The 22,981-nt window shown below is 38.4% G+C and overlaps 1 protein-coding gene across 2 annotated transcripts in view; it reads left to right on the plus strand.

Moving 5' to 3' along the window:
* zbtb47b (zinc finger and BTB domain containing 47b) overlaps positions 1-22,981 on the plus strand; it is a 42,351-nt gene that overhangs the window by 4,466 nt on the left and 14,904 nt on the right. Inside the window, exon 2 of one of the 2 annotated variants that reach the window (XM_067435423.1) lies at positions 2,305-2,407. The exons of the other annotated variant lie outside the window; for it this stretch is intronic. The gene's annotated coding sequence lies outside the window, so the exon portion shown is untranslated. The remainder of the gene's footprint in view (positions 1-2,304; positions 2,408-22,981) is intronic. 2 annotated transcript variants of the gene reach the window in all.

Below are 22,981 nucleotides of genomic sequence, written 5' to 3' on the forward strand. Positions count from 1 at the left end.
TTTACATACTACTAGGTAAATTGAATGCATGAATCCAAGGATCCAATCGCTAAATCTACATGATTTTAATCTTATCAACACACATTTCCTTTTTTTACAGACTTTTATTTCCCTTTCCCACAGTGTCCGTTGTTTCCTCACATTGCTGCACACTTAGGTCAGAGTCTGTACATGGAGAAGAGTTGGCCCCTGAGCAGAGTTAGCAGATCTGTGGCAGTTTGTGTTTGTGTTTTATGTGGCAGAGACATGCCAACTCCACAGGCTCTTCTCTTGGCCAGAAATCCTGACTCAGCTCCTGCTCGCATAGCTCAGGCTGAGTTCTTCTGGCAGTCCTGCTCTGGAGATCATATGCAGCTTTGATTATTCAGTTCCTGCATACGATACATTTATTATGCTATTTTAAAGGTTCCTACATTTTTTTGGAGGTCTCCTTCAATAGGTTCAATAAGTCAAAAAACACTTTCTCATAATATACATTGCAGCATCACCTCTTTTCTCACAGCGTCTGAAGCGGTTCAATAAAGCATTCGGCCCCTCTAAATCCTTCTTTTCTGAGAGACTCCTCTGCTCTGATTGGTCAAATGGCCAAGTCTGTTGTGATTGGTCTACTGCTTACAGAGTGTGTCAGAAACAAAACGCTCCCTTTACCATTATCAGAATTTCAGCTCCGGATTATTCATCAGCACCTTTATAAGAATTTGAGTCAATGTTTCTATTCAATCTAGTGACTCATATTAACTTCTCGGTTTTAGGGCCCTATTTTAACGATCTGAGCGCATGGCCTAAAGCGCACAGCGCAAGTGCACTTAGGGTGTGTCCGAATCCACTTTTGCTGGTTTAATAACGGAAAAGATGGTCAGCACACCCAGCGCAAGGAAGTAAGATCATCTAGAAGGGTTGTCCCTATTATCTTAAAGGGATAGTTCACCCCAAAATTAAATGTCGTCATTTACTCACCCTCATGTTGTTCCAAACCTATATGAGTTTTTGACTTCCGCTGAACACAAATTAAGATATATTGAAGAGTGTTTGTAACAAAGCAGATAGGACAACCATTCACTACCATAGTATTTTTTCCTACTATGGTAGTGAATGGTTGCTCTATCTACTTGGTTACAAACATTCTTTAAAAATATCTTCTTTTGTGTTTAGCAGAAGAAAGAACTTCATACAGGTTTGGAACAACATGAAGGTGAGTAAATAATAATGAGAGAATTTAAATTTGTTGGTGAACTATCCCTTTAATGAGTAATGGGTGTGTTTTGGGAGTAATCTGGAATAATCCAATCAGAGTCTCATCTCCCATTCCCTTTAAAAGCCAGTTGTGTTGCACAATGGTGGATTCGCTATTTTCATTTGCAAGCGGCAAAACTTCTAGGGAGGGAATTGGATCTGCCCGTCCAATGACGTCTGCGTGTACACGGGTTGTGGACCCGCCTATAGGCGCATATAACTAACACGCTCTTTAAATAACAACAAAAATAAATGCGCCATGACTTTAGACCATAGGTTTAGTTGGTCAATGGTGCAGTGGTTTTCAGTTGTATCAAAATAGCAACACGCCTGAACACACCTCGTTTTCAGACCAGCACGTCCATGGCCACATAAATGCTATTTAAACAACGTGGCGCTCGACGTGAAAATGATAACCGCGTCGGGCTGAAACTAACAAAAAAACACAATGCGCCGGGTGTATGATAGGGCCCTTAGTCTCTCTCCTTTTTTTTTGCAATAAAGATTAGCATTCTAAGATTATAGTGTTTTACAAAGTTGTTTGCTGCTCCTGTTCATTCCAAAAAAAATAATTTTCAATTTTCTCCCAGCACTGTCATAGTGATCTCACACAGCTTTGTTTGTGCCGCCAAATGGTTCTTACTTCTCTTTTACGAGAAACTGATTTCTCTCACCTTGTCAAGTGCATCTTTTATTATTAGACACAGCAGACGCACGAGAGGTAAAATCCTTTGTTTGTTTGTCTGGCTCAATTTCATGCCCCGCTTGGCACATAATATTTCAAACTGTGATTCTGTTGCTCTTGGTTGCATTAACATATAGATGGAAATGGGAAGTCTTCTAAATATATCTACCCCAGTCGGCACAGGAAAAGGGCAATGAGTCGTACTCATTCCCATGTGGTTTGTAATAAAATAAATGTTGTACGACGATTGTGGTATCCAAAGTTTATGAGAGATACTCAATGCCCTAATGTCACCATAAAAATGACTTTCATTTAAACTAACTCAGCCCCAGTGTAGTTTTCAATTGCTAGATTTATTGATTGATTCCTTGAATTCTATCTCACAGCCGATGCCGACGAGGACTTCCGTGAGCAGAATTTGCTGGACATACAGAAACTCTGCCGTAAACACCTGCTATCCTCCCTTGCTCTACTAAAAACATTGGAAAGGTGAGTGTTTCTGGGTGGCTTTCCTCCTCAGAAAAGAGATTTCATTGGCTTCCAATCTGTTATGCTGTTAATTAGCTGCTGAACCTGAAACAACTGACAGGGGAGCGCCATCCCTAATCACTTATTCTGATTGAACTTGGTAATTAGACGAAGAGATGGATGACAAACTCTTTCAACAATATTTAACCTTAGGGAAATATTTATCTTTATCTAATTCATTTGTGCAAGGTTATAGTTTAGTAGTAGACATTTAATTTATAGTTAGTTTTTTTTGCAATTGCCTGTTCTATTTATTTGAACTAATTACTTAATTATATTAAGTCAAATTATTGAATTGATTGAAATGTTACTTGCTGTAAATTTAGTAATTTAAAATAAAATCATTTTAAGTCATTTTTCCTTTGGCTATTATTGTTATTGTTATTATTATTGTTTCTCTTACTATACTGTGCACTACCGTTCAAAAGTTTGGGGTCAATACGTTGTTTTTTTAAATAGACCTTTGCATTGCTAAAATAAAAAAAATGCTGTTTGTTTCTATTAATCAAAGAATACTAAAAAAAATATATTTTAAGGTTTAACAAAATATTAAACACCACAACAGTTTTTAAAGGGTTAGTTCACCCCAAAATGAGAATGATTACCCCACCCTCAAGCCAACCTAGGTGTACATGACTTTCTTCTTTCATTAGAATACAATTGGAGATAAATGAAATAATGTCCTGGATGTTCAAAGCTTTATGGCCGTGAATAGAGAATGATTTTGAAGTCCAAAAAACTGCATCCATCCATCATAAAAGATATCCACTCCAGAGGCCTTCTGAAGTCAAGCGATGCGTTTGCGTGAGAAAAATATTTATATTTAAAACTTAATAAACTAAAATAACTAGCTTCCTACAGACGGCCACACGCATAGATTTACGGTGAAAGAGTAACCCTTGACCTAATGCATGACATATCAAAGAATGCGGAAGCACAGACGATAGAGAAAAACAAAACACTGGTCTAAAACGTGAAAGTTTAAAGACAAATATCGGAGGATTTCGATAAAAGAGAGAGCAGTTTGTTGCCCAGCACTATTTGTTTGAACCGCGAGAGGCATCAAAGCTTGCTCTACTCCTCGACTTGTGTAAGCCGTCTGCCGGAAGCTGTTCTAGATTTTAAAGTTATAAATATGGATATTTTTCTTACACAAATGCATCGCTTTGCATCAGAAGGCCTTTATTAACCCCGAAGCCGTGTGAAGCACTTTTATGATGGATGGATAGATGCACTTTTTGGAGCTTCAAAATCAAATTCTCTATCCTGCCATTATAAAGCTGGGAAAAGCCAGGATATTATTTAATATAACTCCAGTTGTGTTCGTCTGAAAGAAGAATGTCATATACACCTAGGATGGCATAACGGTGAGTAAATCATGGGGTAATTTAATTTTTTTGGTGAACTAGCCCTTTAACATCGATAATAGTAAACATTACTTGAGCATCAAATCAGCAAATTCAAATGGTTTCTGAAGGACCAAGGTAATGGCTGCTGAAAATTACTGGAATTAATTATATTTGTTAATATATTACAAATAAAAGGTTATTTTAAAATCTTTCACAATATTTCTGTGTTTACTGCAATTTAGACTTTAAAAACATTTAAAAAAAAATTTGTGACCACAAACTTTTGGACAGAATGGTATCTGTCCAATAAAACAATATATAAATTATTTGATTTAGAAAATAGGTGATTCAGAAACAACTTATGTGCCTAGACAAATATCAATCATGCCTGATTCTACAATTAAATACATTAATATTCAATACACTTCAATAGGAAATGATTGAATCTGAAAGCAAAAGTAGTCCAAGGCACTCGATGGGTGTATTGAGAAAGTTAAAAAGCCTTTATTTGTTCATGGCTTAAGCAATCAAAAATTGGTGACAGGTACACCTACGCGTTGCGGCTTTACATGCCTTCGTCAGGAAATGATTGATATTTGTGAACTCAGGAGGAACCCCTAAAAACAAATGTGACCGATGCAAACAGATGTGTATTATATGTTTCTCTTCTGGAGATGTTCTGCCTGTGCTTAAAGCTCACATTATGCAGCACTAGTCAGACAGCTGATCCGAGGAACAGCAAACAGCCCTGTTCAGTGAACTGGCATGTGTAATAGCAGGTGTTATAGTTCAGGAGGTTTTCTGAGTGAAAGTGATGCTGTGGTTTGTGGCAGCTCTCTGACAGTGTGTAATTACCAGCTGTTCTGGCTAGTCTGAATGGGTGGAAGACTCTAATGTATGTATCTGTATCTAAGAGAACTTAAAGAGTTCAGCCAAAAATGAAAATAATATCATCATTTACTCAACCTCATGTCTTTCCAAACTTTCATTATTGTCTTGCTTTCACGTTTGCTTTATGGAAAAGAGCAGCTCAGACATCCTGCCTTTTGTGTTTCACGGGCAAAAGCAAACAATACAGTAAAATATAACTATCATTTTCATTTTGTGATTAATTTTTATCTTAGTACAGACACTGAAGATGCAGTAAAAAAAAGTAATATTGTGTGTTTTCTATTTGAATATATTTAACATCATTTATTCCTGAGATCAGTCTTCAGTGTCACATGATCCTTCAGAAATCATAATAATATTCTGATTTGGTGCTCAAGAACAATTTCTTATTATTTATCAATAAATGAACTGAAAACGGTGCTTAATATTTTTGAGGAACCTTTGGTTTTTAGGATTCTTTGATGAATATAATGTCCAAAAGAACAGTGTTTATTAGAAATATAAATCTTTTGTAACATTATAAATGCCTTTACTGTCCCTTTGATTAATTTAATGTGTTATTGTTGAAAAAGTGTTTTAAAGGGGGGGTGAAATGCTGTTTCATGCATACTGATCTTTTTACACTGTTAAAGACTTGGAATCCCATACTAAACATAGACAAAGTTTCAAAAGTTAAGGTGGACGTTTGATGGGAGTATTTCTTTGTCAAAAATACTACTTCCGGTTAGTCATAAGTTTCGGCAAGTTTTTTGAGATCATGCGTCCCCATTGACGTTAGTGGGGGCGGAATTTCCTTGTATGGGCCTTACGGACAATTCTACCGGAAGCGCGTGAGAGAGAGCGAGGGAGAGAGCGAAAGCAACAGCCTACGCCCATCAAAGCGCTGGTTTGTAGATTGCTGGACAGGTGACAATTACACATAATGTCACCAAAAAAGTGCGTTTTTGGTTGCCAGACCAAGACAGTCTTGCACAGATTCTCCAAAACCCCGCGTTAAGGCAACAGTGGATGTAATTTGCTTTTCCGGATCAGCAACTGAGTTGCGCGAATGTTTATATCTGTTCGCTGCATTTCGGTGCCGACTGTTTCATAAACAGCTCGACGCCGCATTTTCCCAATCGCCTAATGCTGAAGGATGGAGCAGTCCCAACGTTAGAAGGGTGAGTGAGACTGCTTCAAATGTCTCTACACAAACCACGCGTAAACACACAAACACACGTGCACAACTGCACTTCCCACATGTACACCTTCAAAGACAAAAATACGACGATATAATTCAAGTATAAATATGTAAATAACACAAGCCGCTAAGCATATTATATAGTTAGTGTATAACTTGTAACTTACCACATACAGACGTCCTGCTCTAGTCGTTTTTGCTGCTGCTCCTGTTCAACTGCAGCCTCTGGGTCTGATTCCGGATCATAGATGTATGGCTGTATCTGATTAAAAGCCATATTTTTATTTTGAATAAAGTTTTTTCCCCGCTGTTAGGGATGACGGACTCGACTCAACACTACAGCGCTGCTGTACACGTCATTATTTAGCTCCGCTCACACGACACGCCCCCACCCGCTCGGCTTTTTTCGGAAAGACTCGGAACAGCGCATCTTTCTTATATAATTATTAAAAAAATAAAGACTTTTCGGAGATATGCAGGATGCAATGCTACTCTATAGGTACTCAAGATTGACATGACACTGACTGAAACTGAGTGTTTCACCCCCCCTTTAATCTCGTTCCGAATAAATCACAGTGATTTGAACAAACCTTTGAACAAACTTTCGGTGTTCTTATAATACATCTTTATCTGTGTCCTCATCTCATGTTACTATACTCAGCACAGAATTTATTTCTAACTTTTATCTTGCTCAGCGTATTATGTTTAATAAGGACGACTATATTTATTATAGGGAATCTATGTAGCTCATGCTGGCTCTCTTTGTCAAGTCTTTCTTACACACAGACCTGCTCATAACTGAAACATGTCTTGCTAATTTACAGCGCACACACACACACACACAGAGAGAGAGAGAGGCCGTAAGTCATTTTTGTGTCTCTGCGAGGGCTATAAGTGTTTGTCAGTCTAGCTCAAGGTCAGGACTGAATGTGCATCCTGATTGGATCGGGGAGGGTGTAGGCATCGAGCAATACCACACACATACACAGACACTCAGGGCATCTGTGTCTCTTGTCTCATTTCTTGGTCCTTTGACGACAGAGCCATCACCTTGGAAAATGGCTCGTCTCAGAGGGCGATCGGTACATGGGGGTATCAAAAGTAAAAAATCTGCTCTGGAGTGGAAAGCAAGACTGAATCTTCTATGTCTGGCCCACTGAGACTCTCTCCTTCTCACAAAAACACATAGTGTCTTTGTCCTCAGGGAAATGCACACTAACAGATTGATTCAAACAAACCCGGTCTCTGCTCTGCTCTGTTCTATCTATCTATCTATCTATCTATCTATCTATCTATCTATCTATCTATCTATCTATCTATCTATCTATCTATCTATCTATCTATCTATCTATCTATCTATCTATCTATCTATCTATCTATCTATCTATCTATCTATCTATCTATCTATCTATCTATCTATCTATCTATCTACGTCCATACATCTGTCTCTCTGTCACTTTAACCATAAAAAAATATCTAAACAGTGTAGCGAATTAGCTCAAAAGGAAAATATATTAATACTTGTAACTTGTTATAATGAATTATAAATATTTGGATCAGTTAATAGAATTAACTAGCCTAGAAATCTAGACGCACCCTAGCGGCAGCAAATTTAAACTGCCTGCAAGTGTCGTCTAGCAACTCTCAATACCCTTCTGAGCTGTATTCCCCTAACTCTTGCCGGACCAATCACAGTGGCCCTCATTTATCAATCTTGCGTAGAAACGGGTGTATATGTTGGCGTAAGATTATGCTTACACTCCTCTCACCGCCGGATTTATGAAACTGTGCGCACCTCTGCAATTCAGGTGTACGCAATACTTGCCCTTGATAAATCCCACGGCTGAAAACGATCGTCATTAGAATAACGATCGTTTACGATCCTATATATTCAAGTCTCTGCCTCGCGCACGCACTCATTTTACGCCATGGACAAACAGAAGACGGCAAAGAAACGAAACTTCTCCGACGTGGAGATCGGGCGCGCTCAATCATCTCTTTAGTCCACTTAGTCAGGGCACTGATTAGGACATAAGTTAATGGGCTGACTCCCTGATCAGTGCTCTGACTACTGAACTATTGAGATGATTGAGACGCGCCCATCGAGACCATCACCAGGGAAGTGGGAAAAAAAAAACGAAATTGTTTTATTTGGGAGTTTAAAGAATGGGATTAAAGGCGCTCACAAAAACAAAATATGGACCCAAATTACGAGTAGCTACTGTTAGTGTGGGGGTTGAGACGCGCACTCCAGCAGTTTAAATAGCTGTTTGGATGATAAATTACCATCACAATGCATTATTTTACAGCACGTTTTGAAACAATTAGCATTTAATTTCGTATCACGGCACATGTATTGGGGTGTACAATAGTGATGATGTATTGTGGAGTAAGATTCATTCACATTAATAATTACATGACAATTTGTAAGATTCTTCTTCTTATTATTATGATTATTATTCTTAATGACGCTTGTTATTTAGAAGAAGAATGCCATTTTTATTGATTTTATTATTATTTAAAAGAAGAAGGCCATTTTTATTATTTTGTCAGTCTGAATTATTTTAGTCCCAGTCCGTGCGCAGCTGCTGGGCCAGGCGGGCCTGAAACGTCAGATGAAGCGCACAGGCTCGCGACTGGAGGAATACATATGCCTACAGATCAAACGCTTTGGTAAAGTCACACAAATTAAACATTGACGTTCATGTTGCACAAAAATAAACACTAAATGTTGTTGTTGTGGTTTTTAACAGTGGGTCATATAGCATATCTTGTCAGTGCGTTTTGTGGTGTTAGGAATTGTTTTTCTGCGCATTTTCACACTAACTCAAACGTGCGTACACCACCTCCTGAGCTGGCGTAGGATTTGAGCGTGCTGTACGCCAACGTCCATATTGATAAATCTCAAAGTCACCGTGGGTTTGGGTGTACGCAAGGTGTACGCTGGAAATTTGGTGTACGCACTTTTGATAAATGAGGGCCATTGTGTATAGAGTCGGCGGGTGGGGCCATAATGACGACGGCCAAGTTTGCGTTTGCGTGCTTCTAGTAAACAAAGAAACTGGCGAATGGCGGCGGTCTTTCGAATCAGCTTTGACTGTGACTCTGGAAGACTTGGAGTTAAGCTTTTCTCTGAGAAAAGAACAAATAACGGCACTGAAGTCATTCTTAAAAAGGGAAGATGTGTTCGGAGTTTTGCTGACAGGATACGGCGAATGTTTAATCTATCAACAAGCTCTGTTTCACCTTCGTTGCTCTGGTTGGTTGTAGCGCTATCCTATCGCATGCAGAGGGAGTTTGAAAGACAACCGTTTATCCCACCCCTCAGATTGAGCCCTGTCTATGGTGAGTTTCCAGACCAAACATCTTGATGTGGGTCTGGCTTGTCAGGCTAAGAATTAACTGAATTAATATTACACTTTGTCCAGCGAACACTCTGTATTGATCATCTATAAATTCTCAGAAAGAATATTTCTCCTGGCCACTGAAAAATAACTCTTCCTTAGCCTTTTTCTGGGATTGCATCGTTAAAGTGACTTTGTCTGCAAGCAGTGAATCAACAGAATTAATACTCGTGTGAAATAAACGCAAAAGTTTTATATAACTAAATCACAAACGCATAACTAATCAAAACAAACACATACACATACAAACACGCATACATAGGGAATTGCAAGTGAAGTGAATGAAACGGGAAACAGTATGGGAATCATTGAAAATAGCCGTTTAACCATCTGAACAGAAACATCAGTATGATAGTTCAAAGCAACTTGTTAACAAGGGGTAAAACCTCTGTTTAGTTAAGCCCCGTTTCCACCTAAATTACCTGAAACAATTTGTCCCAGGAACATTTTTCCCTGCAGATTTGTTGCTTTCTGCTTTTCAATCAATCAATCAACTTCATTTATATAGCGCTTTTACAATGACGATTGTTTTAAAGCAGCTTCACAGTTCCTTCACAACATTGCCACAAAACCCGATTCGGCTGGACAGTCGCTCCGCAGAAAACAGCGACGCTACCAGCCCATTCCAAATTCTCACACAGCAACAGTGTTGGCAGATCAGTATTATAGTTTATCGAATTAAATATGACCTAATTTATTAATTTTATTTGTATATTTAGTTGAATTACTTAGATCATAATTTTAGTGTCCCCAACAGAGCAAGCCAAGCCAAAGGCGACAGTGGCAAGGAACCAAAACTCCATCAGGGAATGATGGAGAAAAGTAAACCTTGGGAGAAACCAGGCTCAGTCGGGGTGCCAGTTCTCCTCTGGCCTATTAACAAACAGTGTATGATTATTATTCTGGCCACCTTACAGGTCAGAAATCATATTAGATCAGAATATTAGACATTTCTGGGTATTATTTAAGAGACGGGTTTATTGAGGATGGCGCGTTGATTACACAGTTGCTTTTCTATCTAATGTACTGTGACGATTAGGCAAATTTTTCCGGTGCCTATGGCTTTCCAGTTCTGTTGGATATAAGTTTTGCATATAAGCGTATTAAAGCCTGAACCTGGTTGTCAGTCCATCGGCCATATTTTTTTAATTATCATTGTATCATTGCAGTCTAACAGAAAACACGCACTGCAACAGACTTCTAGTTGAAATAAAATGCTGCGCGGAGTCAGCCAATCAGCATATTCAGCGCCCCGGAAAGTTCCGGAATTTTGAAAAGTACTACCTCACGAGCAGGGCTGTTTTGAGGGAGAAATTTTTACCACACTTCGTTGTTTCAACATGGCAGTCCCGTGGCGTTCCACACGATCAGCAATCAGGAAGAGAGAGAGAGAGGGGAACTATGTGGGTGCTCTTTAACCTCCACAGAGGTCACACCTCTCGCCTTTAGCTTGACCAATGAGAAAGGTGCCATTTTCAAGTGGGAAAAGTTCCTTTGTTTGGAAGCTGACTGTTTGTTCTTTTGCATGTGGCCAACTTCCACATTCTTTTGAGCAATAAAACCGTCTTATCAGATGGTAACCAGAGGCCTGGTTCTGTCTGGGTGTTAGTTCACAGAACTCTAAGGGTAGGGACACACCAAACCGACACCAAAGAACTAACGTTAGCGCTGATGAAAGCCAACTGTGATGTTGCCTTGCACTGGGGAAAAAAATCTGTGTTTGAACACACTGAAAGGATTTCACGTGACTGTCATTGTATTTGTAAGCAGTGCTTTCTTTCCGTTTTGATTATCAATCATGCTGATCACATTCTTTATTCCACTCCACTCATGTTATTATGAAACTTTTCATTCAGTGGAATGCTCAGGTAATACGACCGTTGCCTTGTCTGTGCCATCATGACTTCTTTGCTTGCTTTCATCACTTTTGCTCGTATCCTCGTGCACTGACTCATTCGCTAAACTGAACAGCCAATCAGAGTTCTCTCTCTCTCTCTCTCTCTCTCTCTCTCTCTCTCTCTCTCTCTCTCTCTCTCTCTCTCTCTCTCTCACTGATAGCCCAATACTGATTCTACATGTTAAAAAGGCCCCCCCAAAAAACAGACTAGAGCCAACGGTGTGGAGCACACTGAAAAAAAAGTAATTAACACTCAAAAATGGCTCAACATGTCAATTGTAGTGGGCTTGAAATTATTTATTTGCATTAAAGGTCTCATTCTTTGCGTGTTTTCGAAGCTTTGATTAGGTTAACAGTGTGCAATATAACATGAGTTCATGTTTCGCATGTAAAAAAACAGTATTTTTCACACAATTTACTTATCTGTACACCGCTGTTTCCTCTGTCCTAAAAACAGCCTGATAATTTCCTTGTTCTATGAAGTCCCTCCTTCAGAAATACATAATGAGTTCTGATTGGGCCAGCGCTTCCCGTGTTGTGATTGGACAGCAGCTTAGCGCACTTTGCCCGGAAAGGTCCCGCCTCTTACCATAACGGGGAGATGCAAGCGCTGAATGCGCGCTCTTCTCCACGTGGGAGAGCAACAAGACCACGCCCCCTTTTTTGCGTGTTCTTGTGGGCGCAGAGTTAGTCAACAAACGGTTTTTGTGACGTCATTACATCCCTGCACTTCCTGCTGTAGTCCAAACCGGCCGTTCGCTGTGGGCTTTGAAAGGGAACTTCTGTTAAATAAAATATCTCGCTTGGCATTGAACTTTGAGCTTTATAATTTTACAGGTATTATTTCTGCTCTAACAGCAACATTACACACTAACTAAAGTTTGAAAGATGGAATCGCAAAGAACGGGACCTTTAATAGCCAAATAAAAATCTTCTGTTATTCATTCAAACCTTTCTGCCACTCATTCCAATATCATATTCTGGTTTTCTTTAATTCCCTATCGAAATGCAGGTCATTTCTAACTGTGCTTATTGTCTTGGGCAGAGAGACTCCAGATGCAGAGTCATTACTTGGCATGTGTGTGTGATTGATGAGGAAGCAGGGCCAGACAGCAGCGCCTCTGCATTTTACAGCACTGTGAAACTTCCCCTCGGGCTGGCAGCACAGGAAGTGGAGGAATCCAGAGGGCAGAAGGACAGCGATTAGTCTCTCGTCTCTTTAATAGCGGCCTGATTAGATTCCCATGATAATGCTTGTTTTTCATTAATACCGAGTGGGCAACAACATTCTCGAAGTTTAGTCGAAGGTCAAAAGAGTCATTAATCTGCTGGGAGGGTTAAAGAAATAGCTAAAAATTAAAATGGTCACAAAAGTATCTGTAATTTATTATTGTGGAGTCACAAAAGGAGATGTTTTGAAAATATGTTCTTGCTGCACTTTTCCATTAAAACAGTGACTAAAAGCTCCAAAAGTTAGCACATATTCAAATTTGGCATATCAAGATTAGTGTATTATGACTTGTATTATGAAATATTTTTAGTGATTATTACACAGTAGGGCTGGGCGATTTTTTCCCCCCTAAAAAATCTTGATAAAAAACTCAATTTACGATTCGTTTCGATTTTATTTTTTCTTCCCCAATTTAAAACAAAAATAATTGCAAACTGTACATATATTTTAAATATATATATTTATTATATTTAATTAAAGTGCATCAACATAAAATTGCAAAGGCAAACCCTTTATCTAACTGAAAAGTCACTGTGCAGTGTGCAACAAAGATTGTTAAACATCCAAATTATTTATACAGTATTTGGATTGAGCTAATAAACAACAACAAAATCCAGAGGTAACTCTTAGTTGAATTGAACATGTAAACAGTAACACCATTCATCATAAAACATTTAATTGCATTTTAAACATTCTTTGCAAGGAAAATGAGCCTGTCATTAAACAAAAAACAGCAGGCTTGAGGAAAGCTCGGTTACAGGTGACAATACGACCACCCACACTAAAGACCCTCTCCGATGGGGCGCTAGTTGCACCGTCATATGACTGAAGTCGAAGAGCATTTTTTTGGGAAGGAGCTGCTCTCTTTCGCCGGCTGTTTCTGCCAGGTTGTTTGTGTATGCACACGCTGCCCTCGGAAGAGGGGCAGAGGGCTGCGCCGCAGGGAGCGTGCTACGGACACCATGAAGGAAGATTTGGGGAATGCAAAATGTATGTTTTGCGCTATACTGGCGAGGGGGAGAAAAAAAATCTAAAAAATAGATTTTTTTGAAAATATGAATCGATTTCACCTACCAACTCGATTTTTAAATCAAATTGATTTTTTTCCCAGCCCTATTACACGGCTCTGTGAAATACTTGATTCTGATTGGTCAATCACGCATTCCAGCAGTTTGTTATTCCCAGATAACAACCGCCAAAGTTGAATAACACACTGCTTATCCGGGTGAGTTATCTTGACCAGTACTACTTATGCGTAACGCAGTCGTTGACTCTCTGAACTGAAAATGTGTCTGACTGAACACAGGTGAATGTAGGCCGCGGATGCGATTACCTCAGCTCTTATCACGAGAGCTCATTCAGCTCATTCATCACGATGAATGTAATCTGACTCCTGCTGCGTTTGTGCTGTGACACTCGCTCAATGGCTAAATCACATTATATTTAACAGACACGTTCAGTTTTTAATAGTAATGTCTGTTCACTAACTGATTTTATGAAAATAAACGCCGTGGGAAAGTGATCCAGTAATCCAGTAGCGGTGGCTTTGGGAGTGGCCTTGTTAGGGCAGTGAAGCATTCTGGGAATTGTTGTCTTTCATCCCCATTAGACAAAACTACATTTTCTGTCTTTTCTCAGTCTAGAAGGCACCAAATTTAAAAATAATTTCACATTTCTACTACATTAATGACCCAGTTTAAATAAAGATTCATCTTCCTAGCTCTGATACCCCTTTAACCACCATGGGTTACAATGGAAGACTTAATGGGTTAAAATGTTTACTTTATAAAGTTTTAAATATGGATATTTTTCTTACACATACGCATCGATTCGAATCAGAAGGCCAGTTAAACCGTCGGATCCGTGTGGAGCAATTTACTAGATTGACAGCTGCATTTTTTATGGACTTAAAAAACAGCTAACTTAAAACTACTGCTTGGATTAATGTTAGCCAGAACTTTTTAAATATGACTTTGATTGTTTTCGTCTGAAAGAAGAATGTCATATACACCTATGATGACTTGAGGGTGAGTAAATCATGGGTTTAGTTTCATGTATGGGTGAACAAACCCTTTCAGCATTCATTTTTAACATATAGCCCATGGTAAAAACAAATCTTCAACAATAGATAAAGGCTTAAAGTAATTTGTAACTGTTTTTGGGAAGCTTTGCGTAAGAGCTAATAAATTATTTAAACTCAAGGCTATATTTTGTGTCTAATTTACTTGAGACAAGTAGCCGTGTAATAAGTGGAATAATGTACATCCAGCTGGTTGTTATCGCAGAATAAACCCCTTAAGAGTTACACAAGACCTGGTTACTCTGTCGGGGTTTATTCTGCGATAACAACTGGCTGGATGTACATTATCCTTCACATAACCACTCACACAGAACTGTTGTATGACTTCAGGAGTGCATATCTAAATCATATCAACCACTTTCATGGTGCTGTTTTTGTTTTGTTCTGTACAATATGAGGGCAGGTAAACCGGTCAATTGTTTTCTATTGTTAAGTTAGTCTGGTTGGTGACAAATGAATTTTCCAGTGTGTGTCTGCACTAGTTTTATGCTGACTCAGGTTTTAGTGTGTCTGTTAAGATCAGTGTTGAACAATTACGCTGAAGCTCCATACTAACTGTGTCTCTGTCCAATCTGAGGGAGATTCAGGCTGGCATGATGCCCGCTCTGGTTCTTGAGGGTGTCACTCAAGCCTCCCAACCCAAAGCTCTTGTTAGGACAATGCTGAAGGGGGAAAAGGATTGCTGAGTTTTCATTTCCATCATTCTGTCTTCCGCCTGACAGCCAGAGCCTCCCTCTCCTTGTGCTTTGAGGTCTGTGATACTGTAACAGGAGAGAGAAAATCTAGCTGGATTAGCCTGGGTCAAGTTACTAGACTTTTCTGACAAAGAGATGCTATTATGGTCAAAAAATACTTTTAAAGCATCACTTGCAACTTGTATTAAAATATTGATAGTAATGTGTTTTTACCAAAAAATAAAGATAAAGATAGGTTGTTTACATATCATTCACAGTTTTATGAAATTCATGTGGCTTGTCATGTGGTTTGTTGAGTTTGTATTGCTTTATGACTTCCTGTATGGTTTCTGAAATTGTGAGCAATTCATGAAAAGTTGTTGAAAGGTTGGTCAGTGGTCTTCATAGTGGTGGCATTGTTGCAGTGTTCAGTGACAGATGATCTTCTCATCACTCTCAATGGCTCTCATCACTCTTCTTAATATGGAAGTCAATGGTTTGGAACAACTTGAGGATGAAAAAATGACGACAGAGTTGACATTTTGGGGGTGAACTATCCCTAAATTCTGTCTGATTCTCACTGAAGAGTGAAGACATCGACATTAGAATTCCAGCATTTTCTTTCTTGCTCTCCATATCACCATTTTTTAAAAAGGAAAGGGGCAATCTCTATGAAGAAATATCAGCAGAAACGGTAGACTTTATTTTGGAACTGTGGTAAACAGAAAGACTGCAGAAGTGAAAGTCAACTCGTTCCCCCACCGCTCTATTCTCTGCTGCCTGGCACTGTGTTGATCGTCCTCAGCCAAGTGCATACCAGCCGCCCTGGCCAGCAGCCCCAAGTCACCTCTTATTGCATGAAAGCAGTACGGGTTTCTGCGCAACAATGAGCTCAGCTTTATGAACCATAATGACAAACGTTACACCTCCCATGTTGCTGGTAATGAAAGGTCTGTTTAACAAAGTTTGGTCAAGGTCATGTTGCAGGAGTATTGGTGAGCTGGCAAACTACAGACTTGATGAGAGGTTGGTTAAATAAAAAAAAACTTTAATGAAATAACAGTGTTAAATGTTGAGCAAATCTCAGTAAATGTTGCCAGTTTTTCATACATTATAATTGTGTGTAAAAAAAGAAAGAAAAGAAGATAGGGATCATTTACAATTGATCAAAAGGGAGTGTAAAGACATTTTTTATTACAAAAGATTTATAATGTTACAAAAGATTAATATTTAAAAGAAATGCTACGTTCTTCTAATCAAAGTGTTTCATGGTTTCCACAAAAATAATAAGCAGCAAAACATTAATAGCAATAAGAAATGTTTCTTTAGCAGCAAATCAACATATTAGAATGATTTATAAAGGATCATGAGACACTTAAGACTGGAGTAATGATGCAGAAAATTCAGCTTTGCCATCACCAAAATTGATGACATTTTAAAATATATTAAAACTTACCGCCGTAGGTTTCATTAAATAAATGATGCCTCGTTGAGCTTAAGAGACTTCTTTAAAAATATATATTTTTTACAAAATATATGGAATTGGAATGTATTGGTTATCAGTCATAATAGGATAACAATTATCAGTGTATCAAATTTGAATAAGATTTTCAAAAATAAAACTGAGAGCTAAAATGAATACGCTTCCAGTATAAGTTTGCCTACATTTCTCTAAAACTATAATGAAGACAGTATTGTTGTCAAATATATTTTCAAATCAGTTTGTGATTAGGGATTTGCCTTTTATTTTATTTTATTTTGGAGTAGAGAGCGACAGGAATATCTTGAGGAGAGAGAGAGAGAGAGAGAGAGAGAGAGAGAGAGAGAGAGAGAGAGAGAGAGAGAGAGAGAGAGAGACTATGTGAACACTCACTAACCACTGTGCAATGGCTCAGACTAATTTAACGTCTTTCAGAAATTTTTCATGTTGCCATTTTTAAATTTGATACAGCTGACTTGGTATTGTTTTGGAATAACAACCCCTTATCTATTTTCAATTATTCCTGGTGGCGCTAAAGAATTGTATTTATCCAAATGAACAGCATGAATGCTTCTGAACTTCGTGACTTGTGTTTTCTGCTGTTTAGCTGTAGGGTTTAACTCCGTCCCAGTGATCATTCACCTTGAATATTCAAAGATTCACACAATATTCCATAGAAAAAAAAATTGTGCATATGGAATTACATTTGAACTTGTCAGTCAATCATATCTTCCTCATTATCTAATCAATCACAACATATTTCCAGACTTAAATGCTTGTTCTTGGCTTTAAAATATGTTGTTCCACATTGGAGTGCAACAGTGACAACCCACTTTTCCAGACCGTTGCTTTCATTCATTTATCCCATAGGGATTTTTAAAAAAAAGTCTTCATTAAAGAGTTATAAGCCATGATTAGAAGCACAAAAACTATTCAGAATTTCTTTTTTTTAAAGGTAAGAAACTGTGTACTGTGCAGCTTTATTGATCGAAGGAACTACAAATTGCAATCCCATATATATATATATATATATATATATATATATATATATATATATATATATATATATATATATATATATATATATATACACACACACACATTACAGAAAGAAACATACCATCCACCTCACAGGAACCACCCACAGCAGCCCCTATCTACAAGTGATTCAGAATGAGCACTCATACCATGCACTTGTATATCAGCTTTTACCTGGAGTGCTATTTCAGCCAACATCTCCCTAAGAGATTCATAAATTCCTTTGAGAATAATGCATAATGTTTTCAGCAACATTTTGTTGAACATGATTACTCATAAGCACTTAGAATGCAATAATGCATTGCAATTAAGAGTTGCAATAATGGAAATATGACTCTCAAGATAACGGGATGTAGACTCCAAAATGTCTGTGTTGTTTGGAGTATGACCAGCTGTTTTAACAAAGTGTTGGAAAATTCCAGGGAATGCCATTTTTTAAGTCATGGAATTCAGAAGGCTATTGCTCCGATAACAAGGATATAACTAGCTATACATTATTCATTAAGTACTGTCAAATTAATTTCATATATTCAGAGTTTCATTCCAAATATTCACACTTTAATTATATATACTGTGTATACACACCGATCATTTATGACCTCCTCCAAAATATTGTGTTGGTCACATTTTTGCTGCCTTAACAGCCCTGACTTGTCAAGGCATGGACTCCGCTAGACCCCTGAAGGTGTGCTGTGGTATCTGGCACCAAGATGTTAGCAGCAGATTCTTTATGTTCTGTAAGTTGTGAGAATGGGCCTCCAAGGATCAGACTTGTTTGTTCAGCACATCTCACAAATTTGGAGACCAAACCAACAACTCAAACTCGTTTTTGTTCTCCTCAAACTACTCCTGAACCATTTTTGCTTTGTGGCATGGTGCATTATCCTTCTGAAAAAAGCAACAGCCACCAGGTAATACCATTTTCGTGAAAGGATTTAAAACTCTACATGGTTTGCAACAGTGCTTAGGTAGGTGGTACATGTCACATCCACATGGATGGCAGGACCCTAGGTTTCCCAGCCTTGTTCTTCCTTGGACCACTTTTGATAGATACTGACCACTGCAGACCGGGAACACTCCAAAAGAGCTGCAGTTTTGGAGATGCTCTGAACCAGTCGTTTCGCCATCACAATTTGGCCCTTGCTAAACTCACTCAAATACTTAAGCTTGCCCATTTTTCCTGCTTCTAACACATCAACTTTGAGGACAAAATGTTCACTTGTTGCCTAATATCCCACCCACTATCAGGTGCCGTGATGAAAAGATAATCAGTGTTATTCACTTCACTTATAATCATAATGTTATGCCTGATCGGTGTGTATAGACTCTCTGATGGTGTGGTCTCTGGTGTGATTTTCTTTTTTACATTCTTTATTTATTTTTTTAAACATTTGCACGAAAAATTCTAACACAATTCACTTTGCTGATATAGTATGCAATAATATTATATAATAATAATATTTTTCCATATGTAAATTATTTATATTTGAATACAGGAAATGAGAAGGAGAAAAAAAAGGGAAGAAAATAGTGGGGTTAGGGTTTAATTATTGCAGTCTTATTATAATAATTAATAAAAGGTTTCCATACTGCATAAAAATTATCAATCTTGTTTTTTAAAGAAAATCTAATCTTTTCGAGTTGAAGGTGGTGCATAACATCTTTAATCAGGACAGAGTAGTGAGGTGGATTTTTGTGTGTACGATTAAGGAAAATCAATCTGCGTGCTTAGAGTGTAATAACTGATTGGTGTGATTTTCTGTACAGTATCATGGGTAATGTCTTTTTTCCACCACAAATTCTGCTATCAAACACAATTGTTTTAAAACTATGTTGAAATAATGTGGACTAAAAGCTTCAACAGAAGCAAATACTATAAAGGTTTAACTAAACTATAACTTTAAAAGTGTATAAGTTAATGTAAAAAATCAATTTCCCTTTGGAGAAAATTAATGTTTTTACTTCCAGAACCCCTCAGTTGCACTGTAGACCAGGCAAATATGTCAGTTTGGTGCAGCCAGCTGTTTCCAGATCCAGAATGTATTAGACATTAGTACAGGTGCAATGGTTTGGTCACAGTGAGCACATATGAGGATGGATATTCTTGATTGTGTCAATTCCGTGTATTTCTGCACACAGAAAAATAGGGTGTAAAAATTGTACCTTTAGGGGTACAACAGCTTGTTGCTGGGGCAGTACCCTTAAAAGAACAACGTTGTACCATTTTTACCACAAAAAGGTTCATAGTAGTACCTTAAGGTACGCATTTGAACTCAAAGGTACTAATATGCACCTTTTAGGAGTAAAACAGGTACAAAGATGTCCTTTTAAGGGTACTGCCCCAGCGACAAGCTAAAGGTACAATTTTGACACCCTATTTTTCTGTGTGTGGGTGACATTTAAAGGGGTCATATGATGCCATTTTTGTACAAGTTAATGTGATTCTTTAGTGTCTAAATGAAAACTTTGTAATATTCTTTAAAGGTGTATGAACTGGCTTTTTTATATACTGTTGTCTGAGGTCAACTAATGACGTTGGTGTGGTTTTTACATCCAAAAACATCATAACTAATAAGTAATATGCTATTTTCTACACTGGTTTTGAGGCTCTCTTCTGAACGCTGGGTTTTGATGGGCGTGACACACTGGAGACTAGGAAGTAAACACCCACAGGCTAGGATTGGATTGGAGCTTTTGCTGCCCTTTCAGTTCAGTTCACATGAGGGAGGGATTGATTTGAAAGCAGCAGCCAGAATGATTCTCTCACAGGGCTCGTAAAAGTCTTTATCAAGCAAACACAATGATTTATTTCTCATCCACCCGCGATTGATTGGAATATTATTTCTGTATTACATGGCCCGCATGATCTGTGGATATAAGCGTGAACGCACGCACAAACACATACACACGTGTACGTGCGCACGTGCCCAGAACAAGAACATATTATTTCTGCCAACAGGCGTACGTTTTGATAACCAGCTTGGAAAACACACAGCCCCGGGACTACTATTAGCCTACATATAAAAAAGAACTTTTTTCCCTCATTTATAAAGCAGTCTGGTGAGTTCAAATTCAATTCAGTCAGAATTATTTGCGCAAACATGAAAACATTGACGTTGATCAAGGGGAATATACCATTCGAAAACAAAACTCAAAACATCAAAATGACTGCTGTGTTCATCATTACACCCAAGAACAGAACACCACAATCGCTTAGACGCCATTCTGCTCCAGCCTATCAACAATGGTAGACTATGATGAGGATGACAACTCGCTCAGGGCGGGTCTGAGGTGAAACGCTGCTGTTAATCAGCAATCGTGGACACAGTCGAACGGCTTGATTTGAGACAGGGGGAAACATATGAGGAGATTTAGGCCCCGTCCACACGGAGACGCGTTTAGCTGTATACGTATACATTTTGTACCGTATCAGCGTTTCGTCCACACGGATCCGGCGTTTTAGAAGCATGAATCCGATATTTTTCGAAACCGGGTCCCAAAGTGGGTAAATCTGAAAACGATCATCTTCCGTCTTCGTGTGTACAGCGAATCCGTATATTTTCTGAAACGGTGATGTCATCACATCACGTCCGGCACGTCCGGCACGGTGAAAGAGTTAAGGGATACAACTACGGGCACTGGGCATGCGCACATCAATATTGCGTCATTTAATTAACGTATCTGCATTATTGTAAGGGTATGTTTTGGGTTGGGGTAGGTGTAGGCATTAATAAAACACATCTGTTAAGTAGCAAATGTATTTATTGTTATTTTATTGTGAGATTTTGCCTCACCTCCGACCACTGCTATACCCCTTCTAGCCACAACTCTTCTTCTCCGTTTTTAGTGTATTTCTGTGGCAGAATTACAGCGCCACACACTGGCCTGGCATGCAAACTACATCGTTTTTAGTCCGTTTTCTTAATTTCGTGTGGACACAGATATTTCTTGAAACGAGGGGAAAAAAAGATCGGATTAGGAAAGCGCTGGCTTCATGTGGACGGGGCCTTAAAAAAATACTGGATGGATTTTTAATCATTATAGGATGGTTGTGTACAGGCAATGCCAACACTCATTTCCATACAATCAACTTGCAGAAGTGCATGTTGCATTATATGACCCCTTTAACAAGATTGATTGGACTAAATGGCCTCCTGAAAACAAACTAATCCTGTTTTCAGAGATAAAAAGTAAAACTCTTAATTCCACTTGTTGTTAGTAACAAAAGCCAGCGTAACCAATCTGTATAATTGTTTGGAGAGTCTGATATTTACTCTCCCTGCTCTCTTTAATTGTTTATTGGACAGTGTTTTGTCTTGTGCATAATGATAACTTGGAGAGACAGGACGCAGGAGGAGGAAGCTAATGGTTAGCATACAGCTCTGAATCTCAATGCGCTTTTTACATACTTCTAAATCTCTCCTCTTAATTGGTTTGTCTTTTTCTCTTTTGGCTTGCTGCCTCTCCCTTTGTCCCTTTCCTTTCCTCGGTGGAGTTTTTTAAAGAGATGCTGTCCAGATCGAAACCTTGTCCTTCCTGATCTAAAATAAACCAACCTTGGGAGCAGAAGGGGAGGGCATCGCTGCAGGCTCCAGTAGCTCCTGCCTTTCTCCCTCTCAGATGGACTTTGTTTGATAATGTTTTCAAGCCTGAAATGAAATCAGTTCTGTGCAATTTGGTCAACCTTTTATTTGTTATTGACATCATAGTTCTATTATATTCTATTTTCATCTTATGACTATATGCACATCAATATCTTGTCTTAAAGGGGTGATAAATTGAGATAATTGTTTTTGATATATAAAAGGTCATGGTAATATAAGAATATCCTGTAATTTTCAGAGCTAAAAACATCCTTGTTAGTCAAAGAAAAGACTTTATAGACACCAGGCCCAGAAAACGATCGTGTCCGCATTTAAACGTCATCGCACCTCTACAGAATAATAAGCACGTCTAATTTAGTAGCCTGGCCCACTGACTCATGGAGCTGTTTAGATTGCACTAGCCAGCAGCAATAAAAATGCAGAAGAATATAGCAAGATATTGCGCTATTCCTGGTTGTGGAAGAAGTTGCTGCTTAAGCTTACTTTGGATCCTTATATTAGAAATGTGCAGTTGAACTTTATTTTAGATGAAGTTCCAGCTGACGTGGGGAAGACATATTCACTTCATTCCACTGCGGAATTGTTTGTAAACAAATCTCAGGTCGATGCTGGATTTGCAGACATTCAATAATTAAAACACATTGCTATTTCTTCCATATTGGATTCGACAGCAGAAATGGTGAAACACACTTATGTGAGTAAAACGT

The sequence above is a fragment of the Pseudorasbora parva genome, chromosome 24 (genome assembly GCF_024679245.1).
Source record: "Pseudorasbora parva isolate DD20220531a chromosome 24, ASM2467924v1, whole genome shotgun sequence".
Taxonomy (NCBI): domain Eukaryota; kingdom Metazoa; phylum Chordata; class Actinopteri; order Cypriniformes; family Gobionidae; genus Pseudorasbora; species Pseudorasbora parva.